This window comes from Bos grunniens, chromosome 29 (assembly GCF_055505025.1).
Source record: "Bos grunniens cultivar Pamir isolate PY7600 chromosome 29, Bosgru_T2T1.0, whole genome shotgun sequence".
Classification (NCBI taxonomy): Eukaryota; Metazoa; Chordata; class Mammalia; order Artiodactyla; family Bovidae; genus Bos; species Bos grunniens.
Window position 1 is genome coordinate 28,122,141 of NC_141193.1, and position 25,045 is coordinate 28,147,185.

The following is a 25,045-nucleotide window of genomic DNA, read 5'->3' on the forward strand; positions in this document are numbered from 1 at the left end:
GGTCCATTGAAATCAAGCGAAATGCCAGGCTGGATGAAGCACAAGCTGGAATCAAGATTGCTATGAGAAATATCAATAACCTCAGATATGCAGATGACACCACCCTTATGGCAAAAAGCAAAGAAGAACTGAGGAGCCTCTTGATGAAAGTGAAAGAGGAGAGTGAAAAAGCTGGCTTAAAACTCAACATTCAGAAAACTAAGATACTGGCATCAAGGCCCATCACTTCATGGCAAATAGATGGGGAAACAATGGAAACAGTGAGAGACTTTATTCTCTTAATCTCCAAAATCACTGCAGATGGTGACTGCAGCCATGAAATTAAAAGATGCTTGCTGCTTGAAAGAAAAACTATGACCAACCTAGACAGCATGTTAAAAAGAAGAGACATTACTTTTCTGACAAAGGTCTGTCTAGTCAAAGCCATGGTTTTTCCAGTGGTCATGTATGGATGGGAGAGTTGGGCTATAAAGAAAGCTGAACACCGAAGAATTGGTGCTTTTGAACTGTGGTGTTGGAGAAGACTCTTGAGAGTCCTTTGGAATGCAAGGAGATCAAACCAGACAATCCTAAAGGAAATCAGTCCTGAATATTCATTGGAAGGACTGATGCTGAAGCTGAAATTCCAGTACTTTGCCCACCTGATGTGAAGAACTGACTCACTGGAAAAGACCCTGATGCTGGGAAAGATTGAAGGCAGGAGGAGAAGGGGACGACAGAGGATGAGGTGGTTGGATGGCATCACCGACTCGATGGACATGAGTCTGAGCAAGCTCCGGGAGTTGGTGAGGGACAGGGAAGCCTGGCGTGCTGCAGTCCATGGGGTGGCAAAGAGTCAGACATGACTGAGTGACTGAACTGAACTGAAAGCCCATTGAGAAGGCCTCAGTGAAGCTTCCCAAACTGGTTTTTCTCATTCAGAAAAGTTACTAATTTGACTTTTGTTTTATAGGTGCCTGCTGCTGCTAAGTTGCTTCAGTCCTGTCCAACTCTGTGCGACCCCAGAGATGGCAGACCACCAGGCTCCCCCATCCCTGGGATTCTCCAGGCAAGAACACTGGAGTGGCTTGCCATTTCCTTCTCCAATGCATGAAAGTGAAAAGTGAAAGTGAAGTTGCTCAGTTGTGTCCACTCCTAGCGACCCCATGGACTGCAGCCTACCAGGCTCCTCCGTCCATGGGATTTTCCAGGCAAGAGTACTGGAGTGGGGTGCCATTGCCTTCTCCGTTATAGGTGCCAACAAACCAGATGTTTACAGTGAGAGCACTCTAGCTTGGGACTAGTCTAAAATTTCAACTGTTACTTTTTCTCATACCTGAAAGAGCCCTCAGGCAACCCAGAGTCTAATATTTACGCTGTGTGATGGGAATTATAGGAATTGAAAAAAATTGTTTATTATTAATATTAGGATTTCACATTTTTATTTAGGTATTCACATATCTAGTCTTGTATTCAAAAATTTACCTTTTGTCAAAATTGATTATTTCTCGACTTATAAGTAATATTAATCTTAAAGTTTGAGATAAGGTTGAATTAGATAGTTACCATTTCTTTTGATCATTTCATCTTACTTTTTTTTAAAATATATTCACTGTTTCAGCTCTGGAAGTTCACATTATCATAACTCCAATTATTAACCATCTATAATTTGTTCTGGATGCAGCCTTATTAAATTTAAAATTGAAACTTCAGAGATGAACAGAGTACTTATCATGAAGATCCTTGGAATGCTGTCCTAAACTCATTTATATTATAAAAAACTAATATTTCCTCAGCTTCCCTGGTGGCTCAGCAGTAAAGAACCTGCCTGCCAATGCAGGAGACAAGGGTTCAATCTCTAGATAGGGAACATCCCCTGGAGAAAGAAATGACAACACACTCCAGTATTCTTGCCTGGGAAATCCCATGGACAGAGGAGCCTGGAGGGCTACAGTTCATGGGGTCGCTTTTGCCGGTTTTAGCTGCAATAACCCCAAGTTGTCAAACACAACTTAGCAAATAAATAACAACAAAAAATATTTCTTCATGTTGGATGTATATATAGAAGGAAGAAACAAGAAAAGGGGAGGTTAGAGATACTTCCTCTCAGGAAAGCTGCTGAGAAAAAGGCTCTTCAACTGGACTGTTTGCCATCAATTTTTTAAAAAAGTGAACTATGCTTTCAAATTATTTAAGGGTTGTCATGTGGAAGATGCAATTTGGCTAACTGACCCAGAGAGCAGGACCAGGGCCAATAAGAGAATGTGATAGTTATTTTAACTCAAGATAAACTAGAAATGCCTAGGGTCAAAGTGCCCCAAGTATGGAAAAGACTCCAGCAGATACTAGGAATCATATTATAGAGTACTTCCTATGTACTGAGCACATACTAAGCACTTTTACTGTAAGTCAGTATTTGGGGTACTGCAATGAATTGAAAAATGGGCCCCTCAAAGATGGGTCCATATCCTAGTACCCAGAACCTGTGAAAGGCTCCTTATTGGGAACCTCCAAGGCTGAACAGGCCTTAGTTAAGGATCTTGAGATGAAGAGATGAGGTTGGGCTCTAAAACCAATGACAAGTGACCCTTTAAGCAACACTGAGTGGAGAAGCCTACATGGAAATGGAGGATGAGATTGGAGAGATGTGACCACAAGCCAAGGTAGGCCCGGGAAATTGACAGCCACTAGAGCTGGAAGAGACAAGGAAGGCATCTCCCTTAGACCTTCTGGAGGGAGTACAGTCCTGCTGTGGCTTTGACTACAGACTTCTTGCCTGTACAAGTGTGAGTGATCACATGTATGCTATTTTAAGAAAACTAAGCTGGTACCAAAGCATGCATTAGCCTAATTTTGCAGCTAATGAAGAAGGCTGAGTGCTGAAGAATTGATGCTTTTGAAATGTGGTGTTGGAGAAGACTCTTGAGAGTCCCTTGGACTGTAAGGAGATCCAACCAGTCCATTCTGAAGGAGATCAGCCCTGGGATTTCTTTGGAGGGAATGATGCTGAAGCTGAAACCCCAGTACTTTGGTCACCTCATGCGAAGAGTTGACTCATTGGAAAAGACTCTGATGCTGGGAGGGAATGGGGGCAAGAGGAGAAGGGGACGACAGAGGATGAGATGGCTGGATGGCATCACTGACTCAATGGACATGAGTCTGAGTGAACTCCTGGAGTTGGTGATGGACAGGGAGGCCCTGGCGTGCTGCGATTCATGGGGTCGCAAAGAGTCGGACATGACTGAGCGACTGATCTGATCTGATCTGAATGCACAGAGGGCCACAGAAGTTAGGAACTTGTTGAAGGTCATACAGCTACAGAGGCAGAACCATGGCTAGGAGAGAGGCAGTCTGGCACAGAACTCACATGCCTGAACCCAGAGGTACATTCTTCTCCTGGTAGTGAGTTCCCTCTCTCTGATTTCTAGTTGGAGATTAGAAAACTGTTTGTTGCGGCTCAATTATTAAGTAAGCATAAATGACTAGATTCAGACTTTCGAATACCAGTATATTGTATCAGAGCTTAGCAATCACACCCTGATCCTGAGGTTCCACTTTAACAGCCAATGATTCAGTTGATTTTCAGTGTTGTCCAAGAATCGATATTTTTTTTAAAAAGACCTCTCTCCAGTGAATTCTCCTAGAATATTCATGTTTGGGAAAGATAGAACTAGATACCTTTTTCAGTTTTTTGCAGCTATGAGCATGTGTGTCCTATACCTCTCCTTACCCTCAAGTCATTTTCTGTCTCCTTTTCCCAAAGTGGGAGACAACAGGAGGTGAGGGCTGTTTCATTTTTCTTGTATCATCCACATGGCCTAGGATTCCAGAGCTGTTCTCTGTCCTTGTTTCTTATGAGTGACTATAATGGTCTAAATCATACACTGAATAAGTTCACTGTTTTACTACTTTGGTGTTTTGCAACCTAATAAAAGAAAATGAAATCAGGCTTGTCCTAAAAGCAAGCTTAGATAAAAGGTGCTTGCTTCATGGGCCCACTGATAAGAAGCCTAACAATCATGAATGGAAATTCACTGTAAACAAGAGTCTGAAAAGAGAGAAGCCAAGGTACTAGGGCTTAACAGCTTTGGAGTTTTGAGAGCTTTTCAAGATACATTTGGAGAAGGCAATGGCACCCCACTCCAGTACTCTTGCCTGGAGAATCCCATGGATGGAGGAGACTGGTAGGCTACAGTCCATGGGGTCATGAAGAGTCAGACACGACTGAGTGACTTCACTTTCACTTTTCATTTTCATGCATTGGAGAAGGAAATGGTAACCCACTCCAGTGTTCTTGCCTGGAGAATCCCAGGGACGAAGGAGCCTGGTGGGCTGCCATCTGTCTATGGGGTCGCACAGAGTCGGACACGACTGATGCAACTTAGCAGCAGCAGCAGCAGCAGCAAGATACATTAGAGATTAAAATTGTGGGGGGAAACATTCTTTTCATATATGTGTAGACTGCAGTTGAATAGGACTCCTAGAACATAACAGTTGAACATTTTAATTGGCAGGATTATTATCCTAAAAGTAAGAAAGTAACAGGTGGAAAGATTGTGGCATTTCTCAAGGAAACAGGAAGGGCCTAATTGAAAGGGGCAAACTGTGTTTAGACTTCCTAACCGCTCTATTTTAGATCATCGCTTCAGAGACCACACTGAACTTGACCACGGTTGCACAGTTACTATGCTATGGAGCTAGAACTTTGAATCTCTTTCAAAGACCAAGTTATTTCTATTGCACCTATGTTTCAGTGACTGAGCAAGCATTGGAATCCCCTGGAGGGCTTGGTAAACCATGGATTACTGGGCCCCATCCCAAGAGTTTCTGACTCAGAAGGTCGGGAAGACCTTGCGTGTAGAACAAGTTCTCAGGTGATGCTGATGCTGCTGGACTGGGGACCACCCTTTAAGAACAGCTGTGTAATCACACCATCTGAGAGGGTCAGAAATCTGTAGCCAGATATTCCTCTAGTAAAAAGGGTTCCCCAGATAATTTAGACCAGAATTTACAAACTGATAGCATCAGACATGTTTGTTTACCATCAGTTCAAACTTATTTATTTAGTGGTCAACATTATAAATTCAGAGATTTTTGGATAAAAATTTTTTTCTGAAAAAGATCATAAGATCTGGCATGGCAAAAATCAATTTAAGCTTGGTATTAGCTTCCCCTTTGAGGACAAATGTGAACCTTCCTACAATTTCACATATTTATTTTACCTGCTTTGCTCTACCCTTCAATATAATAGGTGGAATTTGTTGGGTTAATAAATTCAATTATTAAGTAAATACTTTCATTTGCCTCCGTTGTAAGTGCTTTACCTGTATTAACTGTTTAAAACTCTATGAGGAGAGTTTTACTCACAGTAAATTAAGGCTGTGGGAAAAATTAAACTGACATGGGGTGAGACACTATAGCAATTTATCTCCATAGCTCATGTGTATATAAATGTAAGCCTTATAGGCTATACTATCCTGCAAATGATAGCAATCATACTAGCAGGGTACTGTTGGTGAGCATTCAACATATATTAATTCAATTAACCTTTACAACAATGCTATGAATCAGTATAATTATTTCCATCTTATTGAAATGGAAACTAAGGCAGAAAAAAATTAAGCTTCTTGGCTAAATTCCCATAGGTAGTATTAGCAGAACAAACAGGTACTTGAATCCAAGCCACCTGACTCCAGAGTCCATACTCTTCACTTTTAAGTTTGATGGTAGGCATTCATGTCTGACTCTGACCTAGACCAATTCTTCCTTTTGGCAAACAAAGAGAGTGAGTATCTGGGAGGTCAAATGTCTTCATTAGAATTGTGGGATGACTTAGCAATAGATCATGTTCCTACTCAGGAATACCAACAAGTACTCCAGCAATGACCCCCAGTGGGAATTTTGGCTATTATCGCAATATAAATGGCAAAGAGGTTAAATAAATGTTAATGAGATTCTACTCATTGTTTTTAACCTAAAGGTGGTCTCAAATGGCACTCCAGTTGTTCTCAGCCCTGGCTACACATTGCAAAGTCTCACTTTTGGCTTTTAAAAAACATGATGTCCCACCCTAGGGTAATTAAATTAATAAAATCAGATTCCTTGAGGGATGGTGTCTAACATATATATATATGTGTGTGTGTGTGTGTGTGTGTGTGTCTAACATATGTATATATGTATGTTATATATATATACACACACATACATACAAAGACATATGCTTTAATTTTAGGATTCCAGGTGATTCTAATGTGTAGCCAGGATTGAGAAGAATTGAGAAATGTTGAATTACATTATCAGGATATGCAGAGTGGATGCAATAACTGGTAATTAGACATTGATATTATCTTCTTCTGAAGGTTGTTTTGGTTCCTGTAAAGATATCTAGTTCCATGTTCAATGCCAACTGCATCCCTATAACCAAATGCAGTAATTGCTTGTTACTGATGTGTGTCCATGAATAATTGAATACTTACTTTGCTCCTGCTCCCAATTAACTTCTGTGACTGAAGGGACCTGGGCGCCTCCTGTAAGAAATAAACAGTCTTAATCCGCTAGCTGTTTTTGGTTAATTTCCATGTTTATTACTCCTGCCCCTTGCTCCACCTAATCTGATGCTCTTTCTGTGCTTACACGTGATTGATTTGTTCAGTGACACTGCAGGAAGTGTCATTTGAAGAACTCTTGAGTCCTCAGACCACTTTTGCTCCTCAGGACAATTGTGTGGTGTGTCATTGTCAGTTGAAAAGTGAAAAAAAAAAAAAAAAAATTAGGAAGTTTTGCACACACAAATTCAACTAGACAAGTCATTTCAAGTTCTATTTCGAGTCACATCCAGTCTTACTGAGGTAACATAATGAGAATTATCCAAACAATGCTTTGTCAGCAAAACAACATTAATTTGAGCATTTACAGAGTACTTTCTTCCTCCTCGTCTGTAAAATTTTCAACAGTTTATTTCAGTTATCCTTTTAAGGACTGCCTTTTCTGTAAGAATTTAGGCTCTGTAAGTACAGGAACCATGTCTGTCTTCTTATTATCATGCCCCCAAGTCCTAGCCTATTGTAGGCACTAAATAAACATTTTCTGAACTTATAATTGAATGAATATTTCAGCTAGGCATTGAAGACAGAATTAAAAACAAGACATGATTGCTGTCATTGAGGAGCTTGTAGGATTAGGAGAGAAACACAAACATTTAAGAATTATAATCTGAAATGGTTCAGTTCCGTTCAGTCGCTCAGTCATGTCTGACTCTGCAAACCCATGGACTGCAGCATGCCAGGCTTTCCTGTCCGTGACATGCTTAGGGCTTTAATAAAAGTATGTATAAAGAAGGAAGGGGCTTCCCATGTGGTACAGTGGTAAAGAGTCCACCTGTCAATATAGGAGACACAGGAGACTTGGGTTTGATCCCTGGGTTGGAAAGATCCCCTGGAGTAAGAAATGGTAACTCAGTCTAGTATTCTTGCCTGGAAAACCCCATGGACAGAGGAGTCTGGCAGACTATAGTCCGTGGGGTTGCAGACAGTCGGACACAACTGAGTGACTGAACGTGCACACACATGAAGAAGGAGAGGGCTGTTGCATGGAAAGAATCTACACATCAAATCTGTCCTCAGAGCAGGAGCAACCATAAGAGTTAAAATTTCTTGGATGTAGTTTATGTTATAAATTTTAACCCAGGACAAAGTACATATATAATTCTCAAGCCAAACTAAAATTTAAAAATTGATCCTTAAAGTCAGAAAAAAAAAAAAGCAAATGACCCTAAGTGTGGATTAATTTAATGGAATAGCAACACAAAAGAACTACTGAAAAATTATTTTTAAAGCCCAGTCATTTGAATGTACATACTTAGTTCAATATACTGGCAATGGTGTTGTGTTGATTTATCTTTTTACCCTCTGTGATATCTTATTGCAGAATTGGTCCCCAGTTTTCTCACGCTTCCCTGTGTCAATGCCTTGGATGTGTGCTTTGTCACTCAGTCGTGTCCAACTCTTTGGGACCTTGTGGACTGTAACCTGCCAGGTTCCTCTCTCCATAAGATATCCCAGGCAAAAATACTGAAGTGTGTTGCCATTTCCTTCTCCAGGGGATCTTTCAGACCCAGGGATCGAAATTACGTCTCTTGTACTACAGGCGGATTCTTTACTGCTGAGCTACCAGTAAAGATATGGTGCTAGGGCTGCAGGAGCAGACCATCACTAGCTGGCTGGATTAAATAACAATGCTTATTGTACCACAATTATGAGTTAGAAGTCTGAGATCAAGATGTCAGCTAGTCCATGGTTTCTTTGAAGGTTCTAGGCAAGGATCTTTTCCTGGCCTCCCTTTTATCATCTGAGAATTTCTTGGCTTATGGCAGCATAATTCTAATTTTTATATGGTGTTCTCTCTGTGTGTGTATCTGTCTCTAAATTTCCCCCTTTCATAAGGTATACTGAATTAGGTCATACTTATAAGGTCATATTGCAAATACCATATGATATCGCTTATAAGTGGAATCTAAAATACGACATGCGTGCACACATGCTAAGTCACTTTAGTCGTGCCTCTTTGTGACCCTATGGACTGTAGTGCATGGGATTCTCCAAGCGAGAATACTGGAGCGGGTTGCCATTTCCTACTCCAGGGAATCGTCCCAACCCAAGGATCGAACCTGTGTCTCTTATATCTCCTGAACTGCCAGGCAGGTTCTTTACCACTAGCACTATCTGGGAAACCCCAAAATATGGCATAAATGAGCCTATCTATGAAATAGGAACAAACTCATAGACATAGAGAATAGATGTGTGGTTGCCAAGGCAGAGAGGGGGAAGGGAGAGGTATATACTGGGAGTCTGAAGTTGGAAGATAAAATTATTGCATTTAGAGTGAATAAACAATAAAGTCCTACTGTATAGCACAGGGAATTCTGTTCAATATCCTATGATAAGACATAATGAAAAGATATTAAATGTGTATATATAACTGAGTCACTTTGCTGTTCAACAGAGATGGGCACATTGTAAATCAACTATACATCAATAAAAAGACATTGGATTAGAAGGTCATATTGCATTAGGGTCCCACTCTACTCCAGGATGATTTCAGCTTAATTTAACGGATTATATCTGCAGCACATTTAATTCCAATTAAGTTCACACTCCGAGGTATTTGAGGCGATAGTCGGGACTTCAACCTATGAATTAAGAGAAATAATTAAACCCATGACACTTGTTTTGGACAATGAGATGATAGCAAATTTAAAGAAGCAGAGATTTGAAAAGTGCTTGTGCTTTGGAACTTGCTCTCCGTTACTGCCTTTAGAGAATTGCTACTCAGTTCATTCAGTCAGTTCAGTGGCTCAGTGGTGTTTGTCTCTTTGTGACCCCATGAATCACATCATGCCAGGCTTCCCTGCCCATCACCAACTCCTGGAGTTCACTCAAACTCATGTCCATAGAGTCGGTGATGCCATCTAGCCATCTCATCCTGTGTCGTCCCCTTTTCCTCCTGCTCCCAATCCCTCCCAGCATCAGAATCTTTTCCAGAGTCAGCTCTTCGCATGAGGTGGCCAAAGTACTGCAGTTTCAACTTTAGCATCATTCCTTCCAAAGAACACCCAGGGCTGATCTCCTTCAGAATGGACTGGTTGGATCTCCTTGCAGTCCAAGGGACTCTCAAGAGTCTTCTCCAACACCACAGTTCAAAAGCATCAATTCTTCAGCGCTCAGCTTTCTTCACAATCCAACTCTCACATCCATACATGACCACTGGAAAAACCATAGCCTTGAGTAGACGGACCTTTGTTGGCAAAGTAATGTCTATGCTTTTCAATATGCGAATTGCCACTACCACCATGTAAACAAGAGTCGACTAGTCTGCTGGATGATGAGAAAACCATGACCTTGTTGCCCCATGACAAATTTACAACTAACCTCCATTAGCAGAGGCACTCAGCTGACTGGCAGCTGACCTCAGTGATACAGTCTAGGAGACTAGCAGAAGAACCACCAAGCTAAACTCAAGTCAAATCACATTTTGAGTTGAAAGAGGTCTATTGTTTTAGGACACAAATTTTGCAATGTTTTGTTTTACAACAGCGGATAACTTATTGTGTTTTAGGAATATTTGAAGACACCAGTCAATTTCCAACACTCAAGTTTTTAAGCTTTTACATGAATAACTTATTGCTGTACCCAACAAGAAAATTTGGCCTGGTAAATTTAGCTGTTACTCAGGCTTGTCTCCTTCCTTTTCACTTCTGTTTCAAGGAAGCCTCCTGGAATGAATAAAGTGATTTTTTACAAAAGAAAGGTCTGTAAATTGCCTTGCTGTTTTGTTTAGAGAAAGACGGAAAAGAGAGAGGCTTCTTTCTCAATGCTATTATTTCTTTCTACATTCTAGATAGCTATCATTCAAGGATCATCAATTGTCCATTTATTTAATAATCAGCAAATCCTTAATTCAGCATCTATAGGCTACAAGGTGCTTATATAAAAGATTTTGAATATACTTGCTATATCTTAGGTAGAGTTATCTAGCTATCAGATTTTACAACATAGACTCATAATCTCAGAGAGGACTCTAAAATGTTATTTGTTCTAATATCTTACCAATGCAGGAATAGTCTCTATGTCATTCCCAACAGGCAATCTTTTCTCCTCTGCTTGCACACTTCTCTTGGTGAAAGGCTCTTTATCTCATGAGGAAGCCAATTTTAGTCTAGCATAGCAGGGCTTGTCAGAAAGTATTTCCTTCTCTTGATGTCAACTAATTCCTTCTCTGACTGCCTAGGTCCCCCAGGCTCTGTCCTTCCACCCTTTTTGTATAAAATATCTATTTCCTCTCCATGTGACAGCCCTCAGAACAGTCTAACTGTACAGACCTAACAATATTTCTTCTCTAAAAAGAAATGTTCTGATACATCCAAAGCTCACCAACATTCTTAACAATTTCCAGAACAACTGGAGAGAGTATTAGAAAGAATGACTAAGGAGAAAAGAGAATTAACTGCAGACAGAAATATAATGAAATAATGTGAGTCACTAAGCTGTGGGTGCCCTTTCTGGGGAAATATTAGTGAGGTGATCGAGAGAAGTGAACTTTAAGTCCAATTTAATGCCTTTAACAGGAAATGTACCTCAAAAATTATCAGGATATCTAGGGATTATTTTTCAGTTTGTTCTCAAAGGTGAGCCTGTTTGAGAAGCTGGCTGTTAGAGATGATGTTGATAAAATGAACCTTATTTCCTATGGACTTTTACTCAAGAGACAGTAAGTAAAATATTCCCCTAGCTGTATTAATCTAGAGGGCAGATTTAAAGGAAGTTTATGATTGTTTCTGTCCGTGAAGATCATACTCTTTTTCTTGGTCTTCGACCTAAACTGTGTCCAGCAGAGGAGTGCTTCTATCTTGGACATTGCAAGAAAAAAGCAAAAACTTCTGGAAATAAATCAAGTTTATTAGTGGTTTACTCAGCTCCAGTGCCCACTTACCTTTGAAGAATGTTAAATTATGAAATAAGTCCACAAATCACCATGTTGTTGTTCAGTCACTCAGTCGTGCCCTATTTTTTGCCACCCCGTGGACTGCAGCATGCTAGGCTTCCCTGTCCTTCGCCATCTGCCAAAGCTTGCTCAATCTCTTGTCCATCAAGTCAGTGATGCCATCCAACCATCTCGTCTTTGTCATCCTCTTCTCCTCCTGACTTCAATCTTTCCCAGCATTAGAATCTCTTCTAATGAGTTAGATCTTCGCATTAGTTGGCCATATTATTGGAGCTTCAGCTTCAGTCCTTCCAGTGAATATTCAAGACTGATTTCCTTTAGGATGGACTGGTTTGATTTCTTTCCTGTCCAAGGGACTCTCGAGAGTCTTCTCAAACACCACAGTTCAAAAGCATCAATTCTCTGGTGCTCAGCTTTCTTTATGGTACAACTCTCACATCCATACATGACTACTTTTAAAATCATAGCTTTGAGTAGACAGACCTTTGTCAGAAAAGTAATGTCTCTGCTTTTTAATATGCTGTCTGGGTTTGTCATTGCTTTTTGTCCAAGGAGCAAGAGTCTTTTAATTTCATGGCTGTAGTCACCATCTGCAGTGATTTTGGAGCCCCAAAAAATAAAGTCTTTCACTGTTTCCGTTGTTGCCCCATCTATTTACCATGAAGTGATGGGACCAGATGCCGTGATCTTAGTTTTTTGAATTCTGAGGTTTTTTTTTTTTTAATTCAATAATTTTTTTTCCTTTTTTTAATTTTATTTTATTTTTAAACTTTACAATATTGTATTAGTTTTGCCAAACATCAAAATGAATCCGCCGCAGGTATACCTGTGCTCCCCATCCTGAACCCTCCTCCCTCCTCCCTCCCCATACCCTCCCTCTGGGTCATCCCAGTGCACCAGCCCCAAGCATCCAGTATCGTACATCGAATTCTGAGTTTTAAGCCAGCTTTTCCACTCTCCTCTTTTACTTTCATCAAGAAGTTCTTTAGTTCCTCTTTGCTTTCTGCTGTTAGAGTGGTATCATCTGCATTTCTGAGGTTATTGATATTTCTCCTGGTAATCTTGATTTCAGCATGGGCTTCAACCAGTCCAGCATTCCACATGATATACTCTACATATAAGTTAAATAAGCAGGGTGACAAAATACAGCCTTGAGGTACTTTTTCCCAATTTGGAACCAGTCCATTGTTCCAATTCTGGTTCTAACTATTGCTTCTTGATTTGTATACTGGTTTCTTAGGAGGCAGGTAAGGTGGTCTGGCATTCCCATCTCTTGAAGAATTTTTCACAGTTTGTTGTGATCCACACAGTCAAAGGATTTAGCATAGTCAATGAAGAAGAAGAAGACATTTTTCTGGAATTCTCTTGCTTCTTCGATTATCCAATGGATATTGGCAATCTGATCTCTGGTTCCTCTGCCTTTTCTAAATCCAGCTTGAACATCTGAAATTTCTCAGTTCACACACTGTTGGAGCCTACCTTAGAAGATTTTGAGCATTAATTTGCCAGAGTGTGAAATGACTGCAGTTTTGAGGTAGTTTGACCATCCTTTGACATTGCATTTTTTTGGATTGTAATGAAAACTGACCTATTCCAGTCCTGTGGCCACTGCTAAGTTTTCCAAATTTGCTGAAATACTGAGTGAAGCACTTTAACAGCATCATCTTTTAGGATTTGAAATAGGTCAACTGGAATTCCATCACCTGCACTAGCTTTGTTCACAGTGATGCTTCCTAAGGCCCACTTGACTTCACACTCCAGGATGTCTGGCTCTAGGTGCGTGACCACACCATCATGGTTATCTGGGTCATATAAGATCTTTATTGTACAGTTCTTCTGTGTATTCTTGCCACTTCTTCTTAATATCTTCAGTTTCTGTTAGGTCCATACTATTTCTGTCCTTTATTGAAGTTGTGAGGATACAAATGCTTTTATTAGGCAGAAAGGGGTTCCAATCTTGGCTCCTTCGCTTATTAATCCTATAAGCTTGAGCAAGTTACTGCTTTTTTCTTAAATCTCCTTTTTTTCTTAAATAAAATGCTGATAATAATTACCACAGAGTAAGAGATTGGTATTGGAGAAGGCAATGGCACCCCACTCTAGTACTCTTGCCTGGAAAATTCCATGGACGGAGGAGCCTGGTGGGCTGCAGTCCATGGGGTCGCTAGAGTTGGACACGACTGAGCGACTTCACTTTCACTTTTCCCTTTCATGCATTGGAGAAGGAAATGGCAACCCACTCCAGTGTTCTTGCCTGGAGATTCCCAGGGACGGGGGGGCCTGGTGGGCTGCCGTCTATGGGGTCGCACAGAGTTGGACACAACTGAAGCGACTTAGCAGCAGCAGCAAGAGATTGGTATGACAGGTTATTTCATTCTTTGAACATGCATACCCAACTTGTATCAAGAAGCAAAGGCCTTGCAATTCTTATAATGATCATTATTATCAATTATTGAATAATTAAAAAGCAATCTTTTAAGTAAAGATGGCTTCATAGAACATTATAAAAGTAGTTTTCCTTAACTAAAGCAATGGAGCTGTTTCAGAGGTGTGTATTATACTATTAAAACATGGAGAAGATAGAAGAAAATTTATTAAAGTTTAGGGTTCAAATACTGGAGAAGGCAATGGCACCCCACTCCAGTACTCTTGCCTGGAAAATCCCATGGATGGAGGAGCCTGGTAGGCTGCAGTCCACGGGGTCGCGAAGAGTTGGACACGACTGAGTGACTTCACTTTCACTTTTCCCTTTCATGCATTGGAGAAGGAAATGGCAACCCACTCCAGTGTTCTTGCCTGGAGAATCCCAGGGACGGGGGAGCCTGGTGGGCTGCCGTCTATGGGGTCGCACAGAGTCGGACACGACTGAAGCGACTTAGCAGCAGCAGCAGGGTTCAAATCGGAGAAGGCAATGGCACCCCACTCCAGTACTCTTGCCTGGAAAATCCCATGGATGGAGGAGCCTGCTAGGCTACAGTCCATGGGGTTGCTAAGAGTCAGACACGACTGAGCGACTTCACTTTCACTTTTCACTTTCATGCATTGGAGAAGGAAATAGCAACCTACTCCAGGGTTCTTGCCTTGAGAATCCCAGGGACGGGGGAGCTTGGTGGGCTGCCATCTATGGGGTTGCACAGTGTCAGATGCGACTGAAGTGACTTAGCAGCAGCAGCAGCAGCAGCAGGGTTAGCTTTTGCCTAAGGAGTTTCTGAGCATGCGTTATATGACCAGAATTTGATGTCTGGTCTTCCATGTAAGAAGTGTGAGCTTAGATAAACTTGGATTTCAGTCCTTTCATACACAGAATAAAAGTCTTCCTCTATATAAAATTAAATGGCTCTTCTTATATTCTACTGCTGTTGCTGTGTCGCTTCAGTCGTGTCTGACTCTGTGCGACCCCATAGACGGCAGCCCACCAGGCTCCCCCGTCCCTGGGATTCTCCAGGCAAGAACACTGGAGTGGGTTGCCATTTCCTTCTCCAATGCATGAAAGGGAAAAGTGAAAGTGAAGTCGCTCAGTCGTGTCCTACTCTTAGCGACCCCGTGGACTGCAACCCACCAGGCTCCTCGGTCCATGGGATTTTCCAGGCAAGAGTACTGGAGTGGGGTGCCATTATTAAATCTTCTCACTCTCTGTTTTTCTTTTAATTATTCCCAAAGTAAGTATCTAGGTATATATGTATCTTCACTGTTGCAAGTATGTAAACCTTATCTCCTGTGTTCATTGGTGACTATAATTCTAATCTGTTTTATATTATGCCTATTTCCCACTGCATACAGGATCAAGCTGAGGGGTAAAAATTATAGGTGTTTGGTAAGCCAATGGAGGATACAATTGATTATGCTGAGAGAGAAGACTTAACCACACATTATGTTGTGTAATTGTCAAACTATCATTCAATGTATAATTTAAAGGGTACGTCTTCATTCATAGTTTCCTTTACCATTCCCCCCAACACACACACATGAATACACCATGCAACAGCCTCAGGATCAGTTACTCAATTTTCTGTGTGTCTATAAATGTTTTAACTTTAGCAGAGACTGGTTTCTCACTCAGTTTATTTATTTAGGTGCCTGCAACTTCTTCTAGATTTTGAGAGCTTTGAAAGAAAATGCCTATAAATTCTAGTATATTACTTAGTACCTGGGTCTCAGAAAATATCTATTCACTGAATGAATAATAATAATGAGGAGGATGAGAATGATAGCAGCTAAATTTATCTGCGTATTTTTTAATGTATCAGGCATTTTTCTGAGCTCTCCATGAATTCATTATATGGACACAACAACTCTATGAGAGAGATACTGCTATTTTCACCATTTTATCAATGGAAAAACCAGGAACAGTATGTTTATTAAATAACCTGCTAGGCAATAATATTCAGAGTTAGGGGTTAAAACCTGATTGTGTTTCCAATGAATAGTTAATTAAGCTCTATTCTATGCTGTCTCTCCTGAACAACTAAATAAATAATTAATGAGAAAATAAAAAGGTCAGGTAGGAGATGGCACAGTGAACACTGACATTTTAGGAATAAGTGAACTAAAATGGATAGGAGTGGGTGAATGTAATTCAGATGACCATTATATCTACTACTGTGTGATATAAGAAATGGAGTAGCCCTCATAGTCAACAGGAGTCCAAAACGCAGTATTTAGGTGCGCTTTCAAAAATGATAGAATGATCTCCATTCGTTTCAAAGGTAAACCATTCAACATCACAGTAATTCAAATCTATGCCCCAGCCACTAATGCCAAAGAAGCTGAACACTTCTATGAAGACCTATAATATCTTCTAGAATTAAAACCAAAAAAAGATTTCCTTTTCACTATAGGGGATTGGAATACAAAAGTAGAAAGGCAAGAGATACTGGGCATAACAGGCAAGTTTAGCTTTGGAGTCCAAAATAAGCAAGGCAAAGGCTAACAGAGTTCTGCCAAGAGAACTCACTGGTCATAGCAAAAACCCATTTCCAACAATATGAGAGACAACTCTGCACATGGACATCACCAGATGGTCAATACCAAAGGTGGAAAAGCTCTGTACAGTGAGCAAAAAAGAGGACATGAAGTTGACTATGGCTCAGGTCCTGAGCTCATTATTGCAAAATTCAGTTTTACTTTGAAGAAAGTAGGGAAAACCACTAGACCATTCCGATATGATCTAAATCAAATCCCTTATGATTATATGATAGAGGTGACAAATAGATTCAAGAGATTAGATCTGGTAAACATAGTGCCTGAAGAACTATGGACAGAGTTCATAACACTGTACAGGAGGTGGTGACCAAAACCATCCCAAAGAACAAGAAATGCAAGAAGGCAAAATAGTTGTCTGAGGAGGCCTTAAAAATACCTGAGAAAAGAAGAGAGGTGAAAGGCAATGGAGAAAGGGAAAGACATACCCAACTGAGTGCAGTGAACTGAAGTCGCTCAGTCGTATCCAACTCTTTGCAACCTCATGGACTGTATGTAGCCTACCAGGCTCCTCTGTCCATGGGATTTTCCAGGCAAGAGTACTGGAGTGGGTTGCCGTTTCCTTTTCCAGGGGATCTTCCCGACTGAGGGATCAAACCTGGGTCTCCTGCATTGTAGGCAGATGTTTTTACCATCTGAGCCACCAGGGAAGTCCACTGAGTGCAGAGTTCCAAAGAATTACAAGGAAAGATAAGAAAGCCTTCTTAAGTGAACAATGCAAAGAAATAGAGGAAAACAATAGAATATGAAAGATTAGAGATCTCTTCAGGAAAATTAGAGATACCAAGGGAACATTTCATGTAAAGATGGATACAATAAAGGACAGAAATGGCAAAGATCTAACAGAAGCAGAAGAGATTAAAAAGAGGTGGCAAGAATACACAGAAGAACTGTACAAAAAAGGTCTTAATAACCCAGATAACCATGATGGTGTTATCTAGGTCACTCACCTAGAGCCAGACATCCTGGAATGAAAAATCAAGTGGGCCTTAGGAAGCATTACTATGAATAAAGCTAGTGGAGGTGTTGGAATTCCAGCTGAGCTATTTCAAATCCTAAAAGATAATGCTGTTAAAGTGCTGCACTCAATATTTCAGCAAATTTGGAAAACTTGGCAGTTGCCAGAAGATTGGAAAAGTTCTGTTTTCATTCCAATCCCTAAGAAAGGTGGTGCCAAGGATTGTTCAGACTACTGTACAATCATGGTCATGTCACATGATAACAAGGTGATATTCAAAATCCTTCAATCTTGCTTTAGCAGTACATGAACTGAGAAGTTCCAGATGTATAAGCTGGATTTAGAAAAGGCAGAGGAACCAGAGATCAAATTGCCAACATCTGTTGGATCACAGAAAAAGCAGGGGATTTCCAGAAAAACATCTACTTCTACTTCATTGAATATGCTAAAGCCTTTGACTGTATGGATCACAATAAACTGTGGAAAAAACTTAAATGGGAATACCAGACCACTTTACCTACCTCCTGAAAAATCTGTATGCAGGTCAAGAAGCTACAGTTAGAACTGGACATGGAATAACTATTTCAAAAGGGGGAAAGGAGTAAGTCAAGGCTGTGTATTGTCACCTGCTTATTTAATTTCTATGCAGAGTACATCATGAGAAATGCTGGGCTGGATAAATCACAAGCTGGAATTAAGATTGCCAGGAGAAATATCAACAACCTCAGATATGCATATGATACCACTCTAATGGCAAGAAAGCAAAGAGGAACTAAAGATCTCTTTGATGAGGGTGAAAAAGGAGAGTGAAAAAGGTGGTTTAAAACTCAACATTCAGAAAACTAAGATCATGGCATCTGGTCCCATCACTTCATGGCAAATAGATGGGGAAACAATGGAATCAGCGAAATACTTTATTTTCTTGAGCTCCATGATCACTGCAGAAGGTGACTGCAGCCATGAAATTAAAAGATTCTTGCTCTTTAATAGGAAAACTATGACAAACCTAGACAGTGTATTAAAAATCAAAGACACCACTTTGCCAACAAACATCCATATAGTCAAAGCTACAGTTTTTCCAGTAGTCATATATGGATGTGAGAGTCAGACCATAAAGAAAGCTGAGTGTTGAAGAATTGATACTTTTGATTTGTGGTGCTAGAGAACACTTGAGAGTCCCTTGGACAACAAGGAGATCAAACCAGTCAATACTAAAGGAAATCAACCCTGAATATTCCTTGGAAGGACTGATGCTGAAGCTGAAGCTCCAATAATTTAGCCACCTGATGCAAACAGCCAACTCACTGTATAGACCCTGATGCTGGGAAAGATTGAAGGCAAAAGCAGAAGAGGGTGACAGAGGATGAGATAGTTGTATGGCATCTCTGACTCAATAGATATGAGTCTGAACACACTCCAAGAGATAGTGAAGGACAAGGAAGCCTGGCATTCTATAGTCCATGGGGTTGGAAAGAATCAGATATAACTTAGTGACTGAACAATAGGCAAGTAGAGACTATTGTCTTGTCCCAGAGGAATGGAAAATAGATATATATTTGGAGAAGAGATGGTGAAAACAGTCTTGAATTTCTTCCTGACCATTGTTGCAGAGTAGTCTGTATTGGGTGTTTTTAATTTATTTGAGCACTTTTGTTTATTTGGAAGTTGTCATTTGGAAAGTGTGCTGCCATTTCAGAGGCAAAGGTTGAACTGAAGTGGGAGTGGGGAAAACTGGAGACAGATATGGCATGGTTAGGATTAGTCAACAGATGCAGTGTGCAGCTCCCAAGGGGAAATGAAGAACTCTGATACACTTCACTTGGGTTGGGCTTGAGCGGAGCTGACTCAGCACAAGAGCGGTCTGACAAGAAATTCATTCCTGGTAATACCTGAACTGAATGAAGGCAGTCATCCCTCATGCTGGGGCAAACCTCACCGTGTTAAAGCAACAGCTCATGATGCACGTGTGTGTATTTTATGGAAGCATTCCCAGACAGTGACAAAGAAAAAGATTACTCAGTCACTGGTGTCTGGTGTTGGGACTGCTGATTAATATTTGAGGAAGAATTAATCCATCTTGGTTTCCATAGCTTATTAAGAATAGAAACTTTGAATGAAATAAAGGTTAAATACAGAAAAAGAATCAATATACAGTAATGTATATGTTTCCATGGCACGCTTTCATTTTGCCCCACCCTCTCCATCCCCCACTGTGCCCACAACATTCATGTTGATGTATGGTAGAAATCAGCACAATATTGTAAAGCAATTATCCTGAATAAAAAAAAATTAAAAGATGCATATTACATGTATATGGAGAAGGAAATGGCAACCCACTCCAGTATTCTTGCCTGGAGAATTCCATGGACAGAGGAACCTGGCGGACCACAGTCCATGGGGTCAGAGAGAGTCGGACATGACTGAATGACTAACACAAACACACATTACATGTATATAAACTTTGACCTCCCCTAAAAAGGAATTCATATAATCTTTCTTTGCAACAATAAACCTTCTGAAAATCAGTGTCAGTGGGGCCGTTTTAAGCTTGAAAGCCACAAAATAAATTTGAAAGAAAAGACTAACATTTAGCTACATGTAAGTTAAAACCTTTCCCTGTAGAAATGACCAAACTTAAAAGGAAGGTAACAAATTAGGAAAAATGATCATGTATGATAGCATATTTCTACTATAGAGAACACTCTAGCAAGGGAGAAAATAGAAAGCTTCTAACAGATAAATATGGAAAAGACATGGACAATTCATAAAAGATAAAACATTAGATTAAAACAAATGGAAAACTATTCAAAGAAATGTATGAGATACCATTTTTGTTGATCAAATTTATGAACATTAAAAAATCTTGTGAAATCCACAACAGTTTTTATAAACTGCTAATGAAATATAAAATGGTATCACTTTTGAAAATATAGTCTAAATATGAAATTTTTTCTAAATAAATAATTGCAACATATAAAGGTCTACACAAAGTTTTCCATCAAAATATTATTTGTAATAATATAAATAATCAGAGTATTTTTTTTTTCCAAATCCTAATGATGATGCTGTTAAAGCGCTGCACTCAGTATGCCAGAAAATTTGGAAAACTCAGAAGTGGCCACAGGACTGGAAAAGGTCAGTTTTCTTTCCAATCACAAAGAAAGGCTATGCCAAAGAATGTTCAAACTTCCATGCAATTACACTCATCTCACGTGCTAGCAAAGTAATACTCAAAATTTTCCAAGTCAGGCTTAAACAGTACATGAACCATGAACTTCTGGATGTTCAAGCTGGATTTAGAACCAGAGATCAAATTGCCAACACCCACTGGATCACAGAAAAAGCAAGAGAGTTCCAATCTACTTCTTTATTGACTATGACAAAGCCTTTGGCTGTGTGGATCACAATAAACTGTGGAAAATTCTTCAAGAGATGGGAATACCAGACCACCTTGCCTACCTCCTGAGAAATCTGTATGCAGGTCAAAAGGAAACAGTTAGAACCAGACATGGAACAACACTGGTTCCAAATTGGGAAAGGAGTACATTGAGGCTATATATTGTCATCCTGCTTATTTAACTTATATGAAGAGTACATCATGCAAAATGCTTGGCTGGATGAAGACGGAATCAAAATTGCCAGGAGAAATATCATTAACCTCAGATAGGCAGATAACACCACCCTTATGGCAGAAAGTGAAGAACTAAAGTGCCTCTTGATGAAAGTGAAAGAGGAGTATGAAAAAGCTGTCTTAAAAAACACAACATTCAAAAAACTAATATCATGGCATCCAGTCCCACCACTTCATGGCAAATAGATGGGGAAACAATGAAAACAGTGACCGACTTTATTTTCTTGAACTCCAAAATCACTGTAGACGGTGACTGAAGCCATAAAATTAAAAGACTCTTGCTCCTTGGAAGAAAAGGCATGACCAACCTCGACAGCATATTAAAAGGCAGAGACATTACTTTGCCAACAAAGGTCTGTCTAGTTGAGGCTATGGTTTTTCCAGTGGTCAGGTATGAATGTGAGAGTTGGACTCTGAAGAAAGCTCAGTGCTGAAGAATTCATGCTTTTGAACTGTGGTGTTGGAGAAGACTCTTGAGAGTCCCTTGGACTGCAAGGAGATCGAACCAGTCCATCCTAAAGGAGATCAGTCCTGAGTGTTCATTGGAAGCACTGATGTTGAAGCTAAAACTGCAATACTTTGGCCACCTGATGCAAAGAACTGACTCATTGGAAAAGACCCTGATGGAGGGAAAGATTGAAGGCAGGAGAAGAAGGGGACAACAGAGGATGAGATGGTTGGATGGCATCACTGACTCAATGGACATGAGTTTGAGTAAACTCCAGAAGCTGGTGATGGATAGGAAAGCCTGGCGTGCTGCAGTCCATGGGTTGCAAAGAGTCGGACATGCCTGAGCTACTGAATTGAACTGATTATTTGTAATACCAAAACATTCAGAAACAATTTTAATGTTAAATAATACAATGAATTTTAAAAATTGATAGTACCTAAAGAATCTGCCTGCGTAGACAGAAGACGTTATAGACATGGGTTCAATTCCTTGGTCAGGAATATCTCCTGGAGTAGGAAATGATAACCTGTTTCAGGATTCTTACTTGGAAAATTCCATGAACAGAGGAGCTTGGTTGGCTTCAGTTTATGGGTAGTCAATGATCAGGCATGACTGAGCACGCACACTGTCTCTCTCTAACCAATATAGTATTATTCAATAATTTAAATATTCTTTCACAAATTTTAGGTTACTAATTAATTACAAAACAGAATATACAGAATTGTATCTCTATTAATATTTAAAGTATTTTTGTAAGTCTACATACAAAAAACAAAACTGGAAAAATAACCAAAATGTTAACATGAATAGATTTATATAAATCCTTGCTTTTATCTGTCTTCTCTTCCTTGGTGGCCTCATTTCCTTTAATAAGCATGTATGACTTTTATAATTGAAAAATAAATGAACACTAAATAAACCTCTTTCTGATTCTATTTTAAAAGGAGACTTCATATAAACATGGATGTATAATGAGAGAGGAAATGATTCCATTAAGAAAAGACAGGCTGAATAAGATGCTGAGAATCACACCTAACACTTAGGGGGAGCATGTGAGCAATACAAATAAGTTTTAAGCAGATATTTAATGTGATGTAGAGAAGGTTTTTATTTTGTTTTGTTTTAGTATAATGTCGTTTCCTTTGGTAGGGGGAAAGACAGTGTTTCTTTTACACACCAGCAGAATTTGCTGTTACCTCTCTTCTCTTTCTGCTATTCCAATTATGTGCAAAACACCCAGAATGAAATAACCAGCCTCTTAATTGCTTGTCTTGAAAATTCAAACATATAAATTGATAGCAAATGCCACCTTATCAAGTAGAACCAAAAAATGTTTAATTAAGTCTCTATAAGACTCCCAGCAAACTGGAAAATATACAGAGGAAACGTATTTACTAGTACCTTGATTTCTATTCACCTTGGCATTTTATAAATTATAACAATTTCATTTTAAGTTACTGCACTTGATGTGATAATTAGAGAGGATTTTTGCAATGACACAAGTAGATGTGGAAAGCTGGGTTATTTCAACAACTACCTGTTGTCTGATCTTGAAAGTGATCAAATTAGTCAGAACAAAGCACGTTCATTTGTATTTTGTACAGATGCTGCTGGTGGTTGAACTTGCTCTTTATGGCCTTTCAAAATATGAGGCATAACCATAATTTGGAATTGTTTTATTTTGTCCTCAGGCAGGGTCAAAACTAGGGGGCTGTTTGGGGAGCTGTTAGCCTCACTGGGCAACAACCTGGGAGCTTTTCTAAGCTGCAGTCATGGTGCTAATTATCAGTCAAATCCAGCGGCCCGCTTGTATGTCTCCATTTCCCTCCTCTGTGGATTGCAGAAGGTGTCACAAGTTCCACAAGGCAGCTACATCGAAGGGCCATAAACCACCCACTGTACCGCTTGCATAATCGTTCATGCCCCAGAGCTCATCAGCGGGTTTTGAAAGCTATGGTCCCCTCTAATGCATCCTTTGCTTGTGAGGAATTGCTCAGCAGAATGGGCTATTATAATGGACACACCATATTCAATAGATTGTCACCATCTGTTCCACCTTCCAATTACCAAAGCAAATGGAAATCAAGAGGCAAAGACATCAGAAATCCCAGATAATATTTTCTGTTCATTATGTCTTTTGCCTGATGTGGGTTTTAAAAATTTCATTTGGAACACATTGTAGGAGGAAGCACACTTTCTATTACAGAGGCACAATTAGAATATTGGGATCCAGCACTGAGAGAAAATTACTCTTTGCAAAGTGCATGTGGGGACATTCAGCATCCTGACCTCTTCTATACAGTAGAGAGTTCTGCTCAAGCTTACAAAACTCTCATAATGTTAGGTCTGAAGTGAAAGACCAGTAACTACCTGAGCTGCCATCGCCTGGGGAACAGTAAATGAAGTTGTATAAGTAGGTATTGTGGCACTGATGTGTTCATATTTCTACCCAATAGGCAATGGGTTTTCAGCAAGACTTGAAGCAGAATGTGAATATTCCCACTGAAGCGGTGTGTGTGCGTGTGCAAGGGAGTATTGAAGGAGACTCAAGTGACAGGTCAGCAGATATGAAAGTAATGCTGATTCTAAAACAGAAATACGATGCCAAAGATAGCATGAGTTTGAAACACTCACTTTGAGGAAAGAATGCTCCAGCAGTGCACAGCCATTCAGGAGATTAAACAGGCAATGGCTAAGAATAAATAATCATAGTAAAGGTCCTAATGCAAGAAGCAGACATTATAAGCAGGGCAAGGCCCCAGAATGTCAAAACCAGTGGGATACAAAATGGGGTTTTGAAATGGGTCAGATCTATATTCTTAGCCATGTGTGTTAAGAATCTACTTTTGTAGGTGAAAAGAAACTGGAGACTAGGGTAGAAACACACGTGACTAAAAGCTGGTTGTCTAGGAGTTGGTACCATCAACACAATTCTCAATACAGTGTCTTCATCGTCAATTAATAACTTTGTGTTCTTTGCAAAGTCTTATGCTAAGTGAACACTCTGCTTATCTATATACTCAGCATACTTGGTTATTAGATTCAAGATTCTGTTGCTTAGAATGGGCAAAATCGGAAAACATCAGCCTCATGTTCAGTGTTAATTCATTTTGTTGAACACTTTTCTGTCTTTATATACATAAATTGGTTATCCATTTCCAAATTACTCAGCCTATTTACAAAGAACTGGCATTAACTGAATTGTCAGTGTTGTTGCTATTCAGTTGCTCAGTCGTGTCTGACTCTTTGCCACCCCATGGACAGCAGCATGCCAGGCCGCCCTGCCCATCACCATCTCCCGGAATTTGCTCAAATTCATGTCCATTGTGTCGGTGATGCCTCCAACCATTTCATCCTCTGTTGTCCTCTTTTCCTCCTGCTTTCAATCTTTCCCAGCATCAGGGTCTTTTCAAATGAGTCAGCTCTTCACATCAGGTGGCTAAAGTATTGGAGCTTCAGCTTCAGCATCAGTCCTTCCAATGAATCTTCAGGGTTTATTTCCTCAGGATTGAATGGTTTGATTTACTTGCAGTCCAGGGGACTTTCA

At 39.9% G+C, this 25,045-nt stretch overlaps 1 long non-coding RNA gene across 2 annotated transcripts in view; it reads right to left on the reverse strand.

Annotated features, from left to right (window-relative positions):
- The window catches only part of LOC147342449 (uncharacterized), a 521,236-nt gene that overhangs the window by 94,389 nt on the left and 401,802 nt on the right, over positions 1 to 25,045 (reverse strand). For both annotated transcript variants that reach the window (XR_015158071.1, XR_015158070.1), the window contains exon 3: positions 6,456 to 6,506. This is a non-coding gene — a long non-coding RNA (uncharacterized LOC147342449). The remainder of the gene's footprint in view (positions 1 to 6,455; positions 6,507 to 25,045) is intronic.